The sequence below is a fragment of the Sparus aurata genome, chromosome 7, assembly GCF_900880675.1.
Source record: "Sparus aurata chromosome 7, fSpaAur1.1, whole genome shotgun sequence".
NCBI classification, from domain to species: Eukaryota; Metazoa; Chordata; class Actinopteri; order Spariformes; family Sparidae; genus Sparus; species Sparus aurata.
Window position 1 is genome coordinate 3,550,467 of NC_044193.1, and position 14,253 is coordinate 3,564,719.

The 14,253-nt window shown below is 44.5% G+C and overlaps 1 protein-coding gene across 1 annotated transcript in view; it reads left to right on the forward strand.

Moving 5' to 3' along the window:
- Positions 1 to 8,449: 8,449 nt before the first annotated feature.
- Positions 8,450 to 14,253, forward strand: part of oprl1 (opiate receptor-like 1) — an 89,736-nt gene continuing 83,932 nt past the window's right edge. The window contains exon 1 of the mRNA XM_030423495.1: positions 8,450 to 9,035. The gene's annotated coding sequence lies outside the window, so the exon portion shown is untranslated. The remainder of the gene's footprint in view (positions 9,036 to 14,253) is intronic.

A 14,253-nucleotide genomic window follows, 5' to 3' on the forward strand; every position in this document is an offset into this window, starting at 1 on the left:
AGGCTGGTGAACACAAGCTAGAATCAATCAATCAATCAATCAATCAAACTTTATTTATAGAGCACTTTTCATACATCGTAATGTAGCATAAAGCCCATACATACACACACACACTCCCACATACACACACATGTATCCAGCTACTTAAACACAGTAAGTGAAATAAAAGAGTGAGTAATAATAAATAAATAAATGGTAATAAATAAAACAGTGCACTAACAACTAGGGCTGGGTATCACCAGGTACCTCGCGATACGATACTATCCCGATATTTTGCCCACGATAACGATAATATCACGATACAGTGATTCTGCGATAATCGATATATTGCAAGAAATTTCATCCACGATACATCACGATATCTGTATCAATGAAGAAATTCAGAATTTATTGACTGCACTGAATCCATTTCACAGGAATTACAAAACATTGTCAATCAGTTTCACATGAATGACGGCCGAGTAAACAGAGAGTATATTGCACAGTGTCTCTTCTTAACACACACACTGACTACAACTATCATTAAATATCGATATGTGTGGGTTTCAAAACTACTTAAACCATTTTTTTTATTTTATTTGGTTGTATACCTATGTTTGAATAAAGATAAAGCTGTCCTCCGAAGAGATATTTTGGCACACCCCTACTAACAACAGGTATTGCGGAAACGGAGGAAACGCTATCATTGATGTATTTCACTGAGGAGACACTAGAGGCAGTAAAACAAAATAAGATGAAATAATAAAACACTAAAACTAAGACTGATAAAATACTAAAGGAGGTTAAAAAGTCTAAAACTGCTGTGAAATCAGTAAAATAAATAAGTAAATTGTGAATAAAGTAAAACAAGATGAAACAAAATAATTAAAGTAAATAGACGAGTGGTGAGTGAACAGATGAATAGAATAAAACCAGGTTTAAGCAGAATAAGAACCAATAAATAAATAGAAAGGTCTTAAGGTGGCTCTTAAAAGTATTAATACGCCTTTAAAAATGAAAGTCTTTTATTTCTTTTAGCATTGCAATGTGACATCTGTGCATCAAAAGAAAAACAGTCATTTGAATAAAGTTGCGCGCCGACGTACAGCTCGTGAACTCACACTTGTCTCCGTCTTTACTTGCAGTGTGTGTATTTATCTCCAGAGAGATTCTGTAATTATTCCACATGACTGACAAACACATAAAAACACAAGCAGCAGGTCGCAGCTCCGTCTCGCTGCCTCTCTGACTTTTACAGTCTGTATTTCATGTCATGCTGTTAAACCATCTGTCTGCTCGCTGCCTGCAACAGTCGACTCGGGTTCAACACAAACTACCTCCCCCCTCTCCGTCTCCCCCTCTCCGTCTCCCCCCTCTCTTCACTGTTCCCTCTTTCACCCCTTTTTCTTCCACATCTTCCTCCTCTATCCGTCTCTGTTCTCCAGCCTACATGTAACAATTCACCAACGACACATACAAACACATAAACAACCCCACCTCTACCTCCACCTCTCACTGAGGCTGCACATTACTGCCCCCTGTGGCCGGTACAGGAGAACACCAGCAGGCTCTGTGCACGTCCTTCCTCCTCTTCATCTTCTTCCTCCCAACCCACCAAGACTACCACAGCCGGTAGAGTGTTGCTGCATGAATCCAACACCAGCTTTTATAGCGTACACGTGCATTTTTAAAGTGTGCACTTAAAACCTTCCTCCCGTTTTCAAAGGTCCTGTCAAGCACTCAGCGTGCCGGCGCTTTGAAAAGTGCTCCACAAATAAAGACTATCATTATATTCTTACGGCTCCAAAGTTGAAGATTTTTTTTCACAGCGTTAACACGAGCATACAAAATCTATTCAGTCATTTCTGCGAATAAGTAAATGTCATCTGTATAAAGTCTGTCGCTCTCTCGAAGAAGAAGTTGCCGGAAAAAATAAAAACTCCTGAAACGGAAATGTAGACGACTCTGTAACTGAAGCTTCGCAGACGTTGCTGGAAATTGTCTGAAGGTCTCATATAAAACAAACACAGCTGGAGATTTCCAAACTTCCCATCAAAAATATTCTTTTTCTGTCGCTTCAAATGCAGTCTTGGCTTACGACTGGTCCTTCAAGTCCACGTCAGATCTCCATCAGGTTTTTTTATCAGCTCAGACAAACTCAGCAGGGTTGTGTTTGCCACCAATGTACTAATATGACCATCATCTACAGCCACTGTTCCATACTTAAGAGTCCAGGTTCTGTCAAGCACTCAGCGTGCCGGCGCTTTGAAAAGCGCTCCACAAATAAAGACTATCATTATATTCTTACGGCTCCAAAGTTGAAGATTTTCTATGGCAGCGTTAACACGAGCAAACGAAATCCATTCAGTCATTTCCGCGAATAAGTAAACGTCTGTCGCTCTCTCAGGAAACTTGCCAGAAAACAAACTCCTGACGACTCCGTCGCTAAAGCCTCACAGGCTGGAGCTAAAGTTCAGCTGAAGCCTTCAGAAACCAACAGATTGTCGTGATAAACGCAGAGCGGAGGCTGAACACGACGCCTGCTCGTGGTGCGAGGGTGCTTAAGGTGCCTAAGAAATGTTTTATCGCGGCTTCATCAAATGAGAGCTGATGCATGAGACTCCTCGAGGGCACGAAAACAAATATCGCTGGCAAACACAAGGGTTATTGCACCATTTCTTTTATTTAAAATTCTGAGCAACGCATAAATCTTTAATGCAATCCAAATACATCAAAATAAACAAAGCGAGATAATATCAGCGTGGTGTTATTGTAAATTGCAATTTCGGCTTAAATGTGATTTGTTTTATTCAGAGGATGAAGCGGAGGTCCTGAGGGGGAACACAGGGCAAACACAACAGCACGAACGACACTTTGTATAGATGTCACTTATTCTGGTATGACAAATTAAAAAAAAAAGATTCTTACCCTTTACATGGAGCCCCGTCAGGTCCCTCGTTGGTAAAGTTGTGTTCTCGCACTTTGGGGTCAAATTGGCGGGTTGTTTTGCAGATATTTTGGAGAGACGTTCTACCAAGAATTACATCCATCCAACTGAGAATCTTTGTTTTTATGTATTTATAAAACGTACAGGGCACAGAGGACTGAATGATTCATCGTGTCGAGTCGAACTCACAATCTGAAAGTGTTATAAAAATTGCATAACAAACTCACCGAGCGGTAGCAAGCGAACTTTTAAGCAGGTCTTTTTTTTTTGACGTCACCGGCTGTAATCGCAGCTGTGGTCGGCAGGTTAACTCAGCTGGTGTTGATCAGCGTTAATGCTGCGAGCTGAAACAGATTCATCTTGGCTGTTGCCTGGTTCGAGCGTGTTTTCCCCCTCCAGGCCTGCACCTGTGCAAAGACGGCTTCTGTAAAGCTTTATGTTCGGACCACAAATACAGGACTGCACTTTTAATTCCGAATTCAAATCACAAAACCGGTCGGATTCCCTGATGATCAATGTTCTGCCTTGGCGGGCGACCAGGACCACTTCCCCCCCCAAAATCCTGACGTAACGTATTCCCGCTCCAGCCAATAGACTGTAATGAATACATTATTCATACTGACGACGACACGGAGGAGACTCTCGGGGGAGACGCTGGGATGAGGTTTGAGCTCAGGTCAGCAGAGGTCCATCTGCTACAGAGCGAGTGTGTTTAATGAGTCCTCTGTGGTCTCCAGGTTCCTCCAGCCGTCGGAGCCTTTAGACAGCATCAATAAATAAACGACACCGCAGAGCGCGAAAACAGTTCCCACCGGCGTTACCGCTACTTCTGTATCTTCTTTAACCGGGGATGGTTCACTGAGTCTATATGCTCTTTTCCTTTTCCAGACACTTACTTCCTAATCATAGAGAAGCAGTCGCTCTTCTCTCCTCTGCAGCAGCAGTTGGGAGTGGAGAGATTTCGCTCAAGGCCGGCTGATTTTTTTGCCGAATGATCACATGTCAGCCACAGATCAGAAGAGTGATTACGGGCAGTAATTTACAACAGAACTGTAACATCAAGGTTTTATTATATTGGACAAAAACATAGTGGAAAAAGCTTCTGCAGTGTTTTGGTTCGTACCTTTTGCTTTAATGTGCTGCTTTGGATTTTACAGCCCCATGCCGACGTTCCCTCAGCATGGGGCTGAGTGGATAATGACTGATTATCATTTGTGGGTGAACTTGTTCTTTAATTCTTACCTGTTAAAGATTCTATTCAACCTCCTTCTTGCTGCCACCATCTCATATGAATGTGACTATGTTCCGGTGGCAGATTATCATTTTTTTGGATGTCCGTTTCTCCTCCAGGTCAGTCGAACACAACATGGACTCACTGGGTGGATCCCTGCAGAGAGAACTTTGCGTCCACCTTTGAATGTCTATAATCTGCAGGCCAGCAGTTGAAACGTTGTCATGATTACCTGTGATTACACATCATATCCCACCTGTTGTCACGTGATCCGCGGAGCTGCTCCTGCAGAGTTTCAGCGATCATTAGACAGAGAAAAATGTTTGATCGCAGATTCTTGGCAGTCTGCAGTTGCAACCAAAAACACCAAATTAAATTATGGCAATGAACGTTTCTGCAACCACTGATATGTTGAAAAATTGGGTTTCTTTAGGTTCAACTTTCAGTTTGATCTTGTGACAATGCTGCACTTTTGATCTGGTTATACTGGGACCAAAAACCAATCGTTTAGTTTGGGGAGAAGATCATTATTTTGGTCAACACAAACATGGCTGGAAATTGTCTGAAGGTCTCATTTTAATGGAGTTATTATAACTAAGATTCAGGAACTGGACCACGCCAATCCTCTCGTTGACTTGCCGCCCAGGTCCAGCCAATCAAAGCTCCTGCATCTCATCAACTCAACCACCTCCACCGCCCTGATCCTATCACCTGTGCAGCCTACATAGGTGAGCCAAACCATCTCTCTCCCTTTCGTCTCAAGTTCTTACAACCCTCCCCGTCCAGAACCTCTCTTTCTCCACCATCCTTTCTCACAGGACCTTCGACATCACCATCCTACGGCAAGAAGATGCCACAGAGCAGGTACCCGGGCCATCCAGCTCAGGAACCACGGGGGTGGAGATGAAGCCACGCCTCTTAGGATGCGCGCCCATCAAGACGTACCCCCAGTCTGAGTCTCGACCATCCCTCCTGATTTCTTCCAAACCCGCAGCCCCTCTAAAAGCCCCCTCTTCATCCACCGACCTCGACCCCTCTTTTCTATCCTCTACAAATTTTCCCAACATTTAAATAAACTACTTCAAACAGTAAAACTTGGCGTGGTCTTGTTAGTGAAACCACAAATACAGATGGAAATTTCCCAACTTTCCATCACAAATCTCCTTTTTTTTTTGTCCCTTCAGATTCTTTCTTGAACTGCGGTCACTGACTTGTCTTGTGACCGGTTCTTAAAGTCCACATCAGAACTCAATCAGCTCTTTCACCATCTCAGACAAACTCAGCAGGGCTGTGTTTTGCCACCAAACAGATTAACATGACCTTCATCTCACACTCAAGAGTCCAGGTACCTACAGTCGTAATGTGTGTCTCAACGTGGTTGTTTTCGTGAGAGGCAGCGCTCAAAGAAATGAATCTGATGCCAGCAAGTGAGTGAACCTTGCGGAAACACCCGAGGAGGCCAGACGTTGCTGCTCGACCGGGAATCAAACTGACACGGTTACAGCCAGACGATCACTAATCACTAAGACTCAGCCGGCACACATGAGAGTTCATTACCAGCAATTTGGCTGACTGGATCAGCTGATGTCACAAAAAACAACATGTCATGGGTTCACTCTCTTACGCCCACAGTGGCGTTTTATATAGAAATGTTTCAGCCAATAATTCTATTTGTGTACGTGCGCGCCATGACAACTGAAAAAGATCTCAGGTTTTCTCATGCTGTCGAGTTCCTGCAGTCAAATTCTGATTCACTTTGTGCAGGTCTTGTCCTTGTCGTGTTTGTTACATCAGCAGAAACCCTCGAGGTGAATCGTCTTGTTTTCAAGAGTGCAGAAGGTCGAGCTCGGCTCACATCGGCGCGCTATGCTATTTCCATCATGTCAGAGATGCGGACGTGTCCAGACAGATCTGTCTGTATTATGGGAAATGTCAAACAATCTGGAATATGAAGAGGTTAGAGAGGCCAACATATGTAACTGTATACGCTACCTGATGCCATTTTGCAGCCAGTAACAGTCCTCCTTTCCTCGCCATGTTACAGCTTTTATCAGAAGTTTGGGAATGTTGCTCACCGTGATCTGTAACAGGTTAAGTTTGTGCTTTTTGATCCAGTTTTTTATACGTTTCCTTGTGGAGTTTGTAGTCATGGTAACCAGATCTCCAGAATACATTTTTGCAAACCACAGATATGTTGAACGCTTCACTGATGGTCTTGTTAGGATAAGGCGCAGAAAACACTTGTTGAGGAGAGGAAAATATCTTGTTTTTGGCTAAAACACCTGGTTATGTCGCCACAAACAACACGTCTCCTCAGAAATAGTCATTTTGCAAATGTTGATGTGCTGTGGTCATTTCTCAAAAACTACTCAGAGGTGTCACAGTTACAAATGTTGAAACCGTACTGCTCAGTGCAGCGGCTGAAACCCTCACTTTTAGCTCCTGTCTCTTTAAGGCCCCTCCTCCTGAATACCCAGGCTGCTCTCATTGGTCAGCTAAAACACGCCTGAGCTAGCGCTGCTCACAACAACAGAGCAGCTGTGCTAAATCAATTATCATGCGCCAAACTCGCCTCCAGGAGTAAATTATGCAAACGTTTGACACAGTGATGTAATGTGATGTCACACTGACGAGGCGTTCAGGAGCAGTGTTTTCTGTGGGAGAGAGGAGCGTCCATTGATATGGATTTGACAACAATTAAATTCTGTATTTTTTTTATTTAAAAACACCTGCAGACAAAGTACCTGATATTTACACAGGAAATTAAAGATGCAGTATGATTTTTAATTTTTTCTCCAAAACGACATAGCGTGCCTTTAAATTAAGAGCCAAAGTAACAACATTTTAGCTCCTGCTCACTTTTAACACTGTTTATTCGATAGTTTAATTCCTGTTACAGTGACGTTGATTTGGCTCTGATGCAGCGTCCTCTCACCCCTTAAGTCCTCCAGGTCCGTGTCCAGTCCGTCTCCGATCCCCCACCAGTGGAGCTGAAGCCTAGCTGTGTACTTCACTGGCTCCGCCTGTGTGGTGTGTCTACTCCGTTGCAGCTCCAGCTTCTGTAGCCGATACACAGGGCTTCTATGTCTGGTGGATGCCGAAACACAGCTCAATAATTCAGCTGTATTAAGCACAGAGCAGACAGGAAGCCGCGTACCGAACGCTCTGTGTTGATGGAAGCACACAAATCTAAAAAGAAATTGACAAATCCAAGTATTTCTTCCAGTCCTTCAGTTGGGAACGCTAACCTTTTGTCTGTTTGTTGTTGTGTTTATAATAAATACGTGTAACTGAGGTGACTCTGTAATTATCGTGGGAGCTCCTCGGTCTCTCAACTCCAGCCGCTACGCCGTGTTGCACTCAAAACGAGGCCGGTGGGGGTGGACGGATGACGGATGACGGAGCAAAACTGTTGAGGAGCCGTTCCGCAACGTACATGCAACCAGTGGAATTCCAGGGTCACACGGTGTCTCTCCTACAACACTACCTGATTAATTAATTAACTGATTAAACGTGGCAGAAAAAAGGAAATACTCAAGTAAAGCAGTTAAGTTTATTTCACTGCTGGTTGTGGGAGATTTTTGATAAAAATCGTTAAATTTGAACTATAATAAACATCAGCTTTCAGTCTCGTTGATCTCTGAGAGTCGTGGTCTGTATCGGCCCTGCAAAAGCCACATGGGTCGACCCGTAACTGGAACCCTGAGCCGGTTTCCATCAGAATCCGAGTTATAACAAGAAGTAAAGAAGTCGTTCTTCCACTTACGCGAGGCGACACGATCAGACAGCAGCGTCGCTTCGTTTACAAGCTGCCTGTTTATTCACCTGATCGATGACATCACCTTTCTGTGGCCCGAGTGCTCCACCGGACAGAAATCTAATCTGAGCTGCACCTCACTGAGGGGGGGAAAGGTAATCAGATTACAGTAACGTAATGCATGAGCTCCACTTCAGATGTTTAGCTGCAGGGTTTTGTTTTTTTTTGTTTTTTTGCTCCATCATCTCTCAGGAGCAACCAGGCAAAACACAGATGACACACAGTTTAAACACACACACACACACACACACACACACACACATACTGTATATGGAAGTGCTGCACACACACACACACACACACACACACACACACACACATACAGAGTAGTTCGCCTTCCCGATCCAAATGCGCATACAAGATGGGTTACTAGCGTGGAGGAGGGGGGGGGGTGTTGAGCAAGCCCTCATCGATCTGTCCAGAGAGAGAGAGGAGGGAGAGACAGAGGGAGGAGGGAGAGAGAGAGAGAGAGAGAGGAGGGAGAGAGAGAGAGAGAGAGGAGGGAGGGAGAGAGAGAGAGAGAGAGAGGAGGGAGAGAGAGAATTGTAGAAAGCTGAGCGCCTCCTGCATCTTTATCCCAGCAGACCCCTCCTCTCTCTCTCTCTCTTCTCTCTCTCCTATCTCTCTTCCCCCTCCTCTCTCTCTCTCTCTCTCTCTCTCTCTTCTCTCTCTCCTATCTCTCTTCCCCCTCCTCTCTCTCTCTCTCTCTCTCTTTTCTCTCTCTCTCTCCCTCCCTCTCCTCTCCTCCCCCCCTCTCTCTGTCTGCCTGCCAGCTGATGCTGACTGGAGGTGAAGCGGTTTTTTCCTCTCCCCCTCGCCATCCCGGTGAAACCTGGACGGACGGACGGGACGAGCTTGTTGGATTTGGACACAGCTCCTCGGCGATGACAGCGGGAGGAAACTGCTGACAACAACAACAACAACAACAACAACAACACGGAGACAGAAAGCGGACAGAGAAGGAAAGAAGGTGCTCAGTAACGCGGGAGAGAGGAGGGGACGACAACAACTTCCAGCGGTTGAGTCCTGCGGGGAGGTCTGGAGCTGTCGCCACCGCACAGGTAGGATGTTGCTTCCCGCAGCCCGCAGCAACAGTGCGGGAACATTCCCGCAGTGTGTTTACATGAACGTATGTGTGGATGTAAATGTGGAGACGCGTCCCGGACCACCGCGGTGCGCACTGGCTGCGAAAACGCGCCCGCGTCCGTCTGCAGTGTGTCACAGTGTTGATGTCGGGCTGCTCCAGCTGATCTGCGGTCAGTACGCGCCGTATAGACACCGAGGGCGCGTGGCCCGGCGCGTGCGTGACGTACTTCTTAATAACAAAGTGTACCTTAGTGCGCGTGGTGCGTTCAGGTGTGTGAGTGCGTTTCTTAGTCGTTGCTAATGTTGTGCTTCATGTTGTGGTGCGTTTGTGTGACATGTTGCACAGCAAAGTTTGGTGCATTGAGGTGTGTGTGTGTTTTGTTTATGTGCTCTCATGCAACACTTTCTCCTGCTGTCTGTGTTGTAACAGTGTGTCTGTGTGTGTGTGTGTGTGTGACTGGTTGTTACTACTGTGATACTTTTCTTGCCCAGTTGTGTCATTTACTCACCGATCTGCAGCAACCACACCAGATTCTGCTCACATGAATCAGTGAAGTCTCACTTTTTTTTTTGACACATTCTAAAAATATCAGTCTGCGTTTGGTCACAAATTTAGATTCATGTTTTGACCAGACGTGCTCTTATCTTTGTCATCAGTTTGTTAAACAGTACGCATGAATGATGTGAACAGCGTTGCGATGGTTATCGTTCAGGATAAACACGGCGGGCTTTTCGCTGTCAGGTGAGCTTCGAACATGTGAGAGGTGATAAATGCAGAGCGGCAGATTTGGAGGTTTGGAGGAAGAAGCTGCTCGCAAATATTTATGAAACAATTCCTCTTCTGTCCTCCAAACATCTGCTGTGTTCAGGATCAAGTCCTGACTCTTTCTCTTGGTTTAGAGCTTTTTTCCACAGTTTTTTCATCAACGTTCACTCTCAAAGATCTGGAACATCTTTATTTTACTGATACCAAACTCTTCATGACAGAAATCTATTAGGTCTGCCTCATTACAGCCGACTTAAAGTCACTTCTCATCACTAAGTTTCTTCAACTTATGTCTCTAATGTAGATGAACATCTGGACTCTAAGTTTACCATCATCAGGAGGGAAGTTTGCACAGTTGTCATGACTCTGGATATTCAAACTTTCCTTCATTATGAGCATCTCGCAAAATATCTACAATGAAACACGCACTATGATTAATTTGTTTGTGCAGAATCTGGACATTTTTATTAACTTATTGATTTGTCAAACATTGGATTGTATCATTTCTTTCTGAGGGTATTTTGCATCATGAGTCGATTGTCCCGCAGTGTATCGATTATCACATCACCGCTGTATCGTGATACTATCGTTATCGCGTGCAACGTATCGTGATTCATACTGTATCGTGAGAATAGATACTCAACTATTCTCCTGTGATGTTTTCCCACTGCAGCTGATTGAAGTTATGCAGAAATAACTCTTAACTATTAATCACAAATAACTAAACTCAGATAAACACTGAGCCTGGAAGCAGTGAACAGATATGATGCAGAACATACGGTTATATGTATTTAATAAACCGGTTTCCAATGAGGATCATTTTTAAATCATTGAACATGCAGTGACCTCATCGCCGCGAGGAGGACGACTTGGCTCACGTTTGGAGGTTTGTTGTCGTGACTCATGGAACAGACCTGTCGGGAGGCCGGTGGATCCATCATGTCCTCGTTAAACTGTATTTGAACGAAAGTCCATAAAAAGCACGGCGCACGTTCTACTGTCCACTTTACGAGTGGTTAGTCATGTTTCTGTGTTTTTTGTGTTTTCCTTTTCTTTCTCTACTTTTTCCAGACTTGTATTGAAGTTCGTACATGTGTCAGGCCGGTATGTTGCTGTGTTGAGGAAGCTAACCAGTGTGTTGATATGCTAATCCATATGTCACGCTGAGCTGGCATCGGTGCACAACAGGTTCGATTTGCACCAGTACTCACAGAGGCCAGTCCAACAACAGGCGAAACACAAGCCAGGATTGAACTCTGACTGTTGGACAACTGTGTGCAAAGCTTGAAGTGTTGACAATAAGCAGAGGCTCCATCTCCTCCCACAGTTTACCTGAACTGTATGGACTTATTAACAACTGTTTGTATAATGTGTTTCCTCTGCGGAGGCCATTTTTTCGAGCTTGCACGAACAGAACAGAGGAATGTTCTGATCTCCAGGCCACTCCTCACAGTCGGTCCCTCTCTTTTCACAGGATCCCGTCATCTTTCTGCTCATTATTGTAGGAATTCGTTACTCGTTTGAATTAGAGGCCTTTGAGGAAAAATGTGACATCGTCCGACAAGGTGAATACATGTCGCCTTTTACCCCAAACATGGGAAATAATTGAAAACTTCCAACTGTTACGACATGTTTGAATGCAAAGTTTAGAGTCTATAGGAGCAGACAGAGCAGCTGGTGGAAGAAGTTTTGCAAAATTGTTCAATTTTGTTTTGTTTAAGCAGCATAAATGACTAAATCTCACTATAATAAAAACACAAAACTGAACTAAAGCCATTTGAAATCTGTTAAACTACATTTATACTTGAGGTAAAACTCATTTACTCACATTCACTGAGGATAAAGCTTTCCTGCTGTGTGTCATGACTCAGCAGAAAGAGCCCAAAATGACAGATTATGAAACAACTGCATATCAGCGCCAGGTGACATCAGCGTAGCAGTTGAGGGAAACACTGCATGATGTGTATGAATCAGACACCACTAATTAATTTACTAAAATAACTCAAATGCCATCTGAGGGTGGGAACAGTAATGAATTAATGAGTTACTGCTGCTTGATTAATCGTCATCTTTAAGTAAGATCACATGACTGTAATGATCACGCAGTTTATTCTGAAGACTTTTTAGGAAATCAGAAAATTTAAAGCAACTTATTAACCAGCACAGTCAGAGAATAAACTGTTGGCATTTTACATGTATACGTTCAAATCTGTATTTACACCATAATGTTAGTGTTGTACCTGAAGGTGCTCAGCCAGTGGCCGCTGTAGGAAGACCGCATTTCAATCACTAGCCCTTTTTAGATAGAAAAGGCGGCACATTTGCTCCAAGGTAAGGGCGGAAATGTGCCGGCCTGTCTTTCTAAAACGGAGACGTTATAATTTCTCCTTTGCCAAAAGCCGCCTCTGAGGTAGGCGTAAACATGTGACGTGACGTGAAGCTCGAAGTTGGGCTGTGAACGGTGACAAAGAATTTGTCTTCAAAATAAGAGCTTTACATTGCACCCCATTGGAGTTTAGAACTGGGTTCTTAGCGGGAGGCTTTTAATTTGAAAGTAGCGACAGGTCTTAGCTTTCCGACACAACAACAAGCTAACACAACCGAACAGCTACAGAGACCGAGGAGATGTTAGCATCTCCTGGATCTCAGCAGCTGTCCAGTTGCTCATCTTGACGTCCGTGAATGAAGTGATGGACTGACTGCTGTGATCAGCTGTTTCTTGGTTTTAACAACAGTGCAGGTCATCGACACCTCCGCCCATCTCACGCAGAGGCCGGCACATTTCCGCCTTGTTTTTAGATAGCAGGCGAGGCGGAAATAAGTGTACCCTCCGAGGCGGAAAATTGGGCACAAAACAGACCCCTAATTTGCCGGCATCTATCTAAAATTGCGGGCCAAGCTGCCAAAAGGACGGGCAAATTGGCAGCTTGGTGCCCTGTCTAAAAATGGCTACAGTCATCATCAAACCACTGGATGTCAGGACATTTTCCAGCTGTGCTTACAAATACATTGGCTCTTGTCATGATGCCAGGAGGACATTTATGTTGACGGGACTTCTGGACATCTCCAGCCGTGTTTGTGGCGACAAAAGAGGGTATTGGAAACCAGAATGTGCTCTTTTTCCAACCCTAACCAAGTGGTTTTTATCCCTAAACCTAACCAAACCCAACTCAGAGTGTTGTCAAAATATATGTGAGCATTTCGTCTAGTTTTCATAACCTGAACACACTGAGCAAACAGCATTCAGTGTGTAAAAAGCAGCTGCTGAAGCCTTACTTACCTACTTACTTGCAAGCATCAGGCTCTGTTGCATGCAGCAACAGTATTAAAATATCTCTCATTAGTGCTTCCTCGTCCTTTCGCACATTGTAGAAGTGGCACAGCGGCCCACCCAGAGTGGCACTGCAGCCTTACATGGACACACACTTCAGCCTCCAAGTTTAACTGCTTATTCATCAGAGCTCAGGCAGCCAAAGTACACACAGCGACACACACACACACACACACACACACACACACACTCACTGCTGCTGCAGCAGAGATCGAACCTGGAAAAAACCAAACAGTGTGTTTGGACGAGGACGGCGGATGTGAGGAGAGAAAGGGAGAAAATGTAAAAAGAGATGTCAACAGAGCGGCAGGGAGGGAAGGAAGGAAGAAAGAGGCAGATATCAGAAGATGTATCACCCATGTGTATTGAGCCTGGCAGTAACCACGGGGAAATTCAGCAGCACAGCAGAGTTACTTCACTGTTTTGATTTGATGAATATTCATGATCAGGCGGAGAGGGAGGGAGGGAGCCTGCTTCATGGCAGCAGTTTGACGTGTTGCTGCCGCAGCTCACATGAAGGAGTGTTGCAGAGAAAACAGAGATTTGCCTTTGTAGCCGACGCCAGATACAGATGTGTATATATCAGCGCCATGGACCTCCGCTGTTGTCATAAACTGGTACAAACACATTTAATATGCACATGCTTTGATTATGTAGAACAGCAGAACTGTAGTTTGTTTGGAGTCAGTCTCACAGCAACCTCCATACATTTCCAGATGCATATTCAGCTCTGGTTCAGTGGAAACAGACTAAGCAAGGTCGCCTTGGACTCCATCTACATCTTCCAACTCTACGCTAAGGGATCTTGAGGTGTACCCTGCGAGATATGACATAACCCCCTACATCTTTATTGAGGTCTCCTCCCAACTGGATGGTCCTGAAACACCTCTAAAGGAAGGTGTGTGTAGGATGAGCCCATGATGGTAGATAAGGGATGGGAAGTAGATTGATCAATCCCAACCTTGATTGAGCAACCCTCCATTTTTTGTTAGCTTGACCATCAGTTGTGTTGGAAAGTCTCCTCATCTCAGGAGTCTTTGTAAGGACGAGGAATAATTTGATGAAGATGGGCAGTGCTTGAAGTGGAAAAACAACA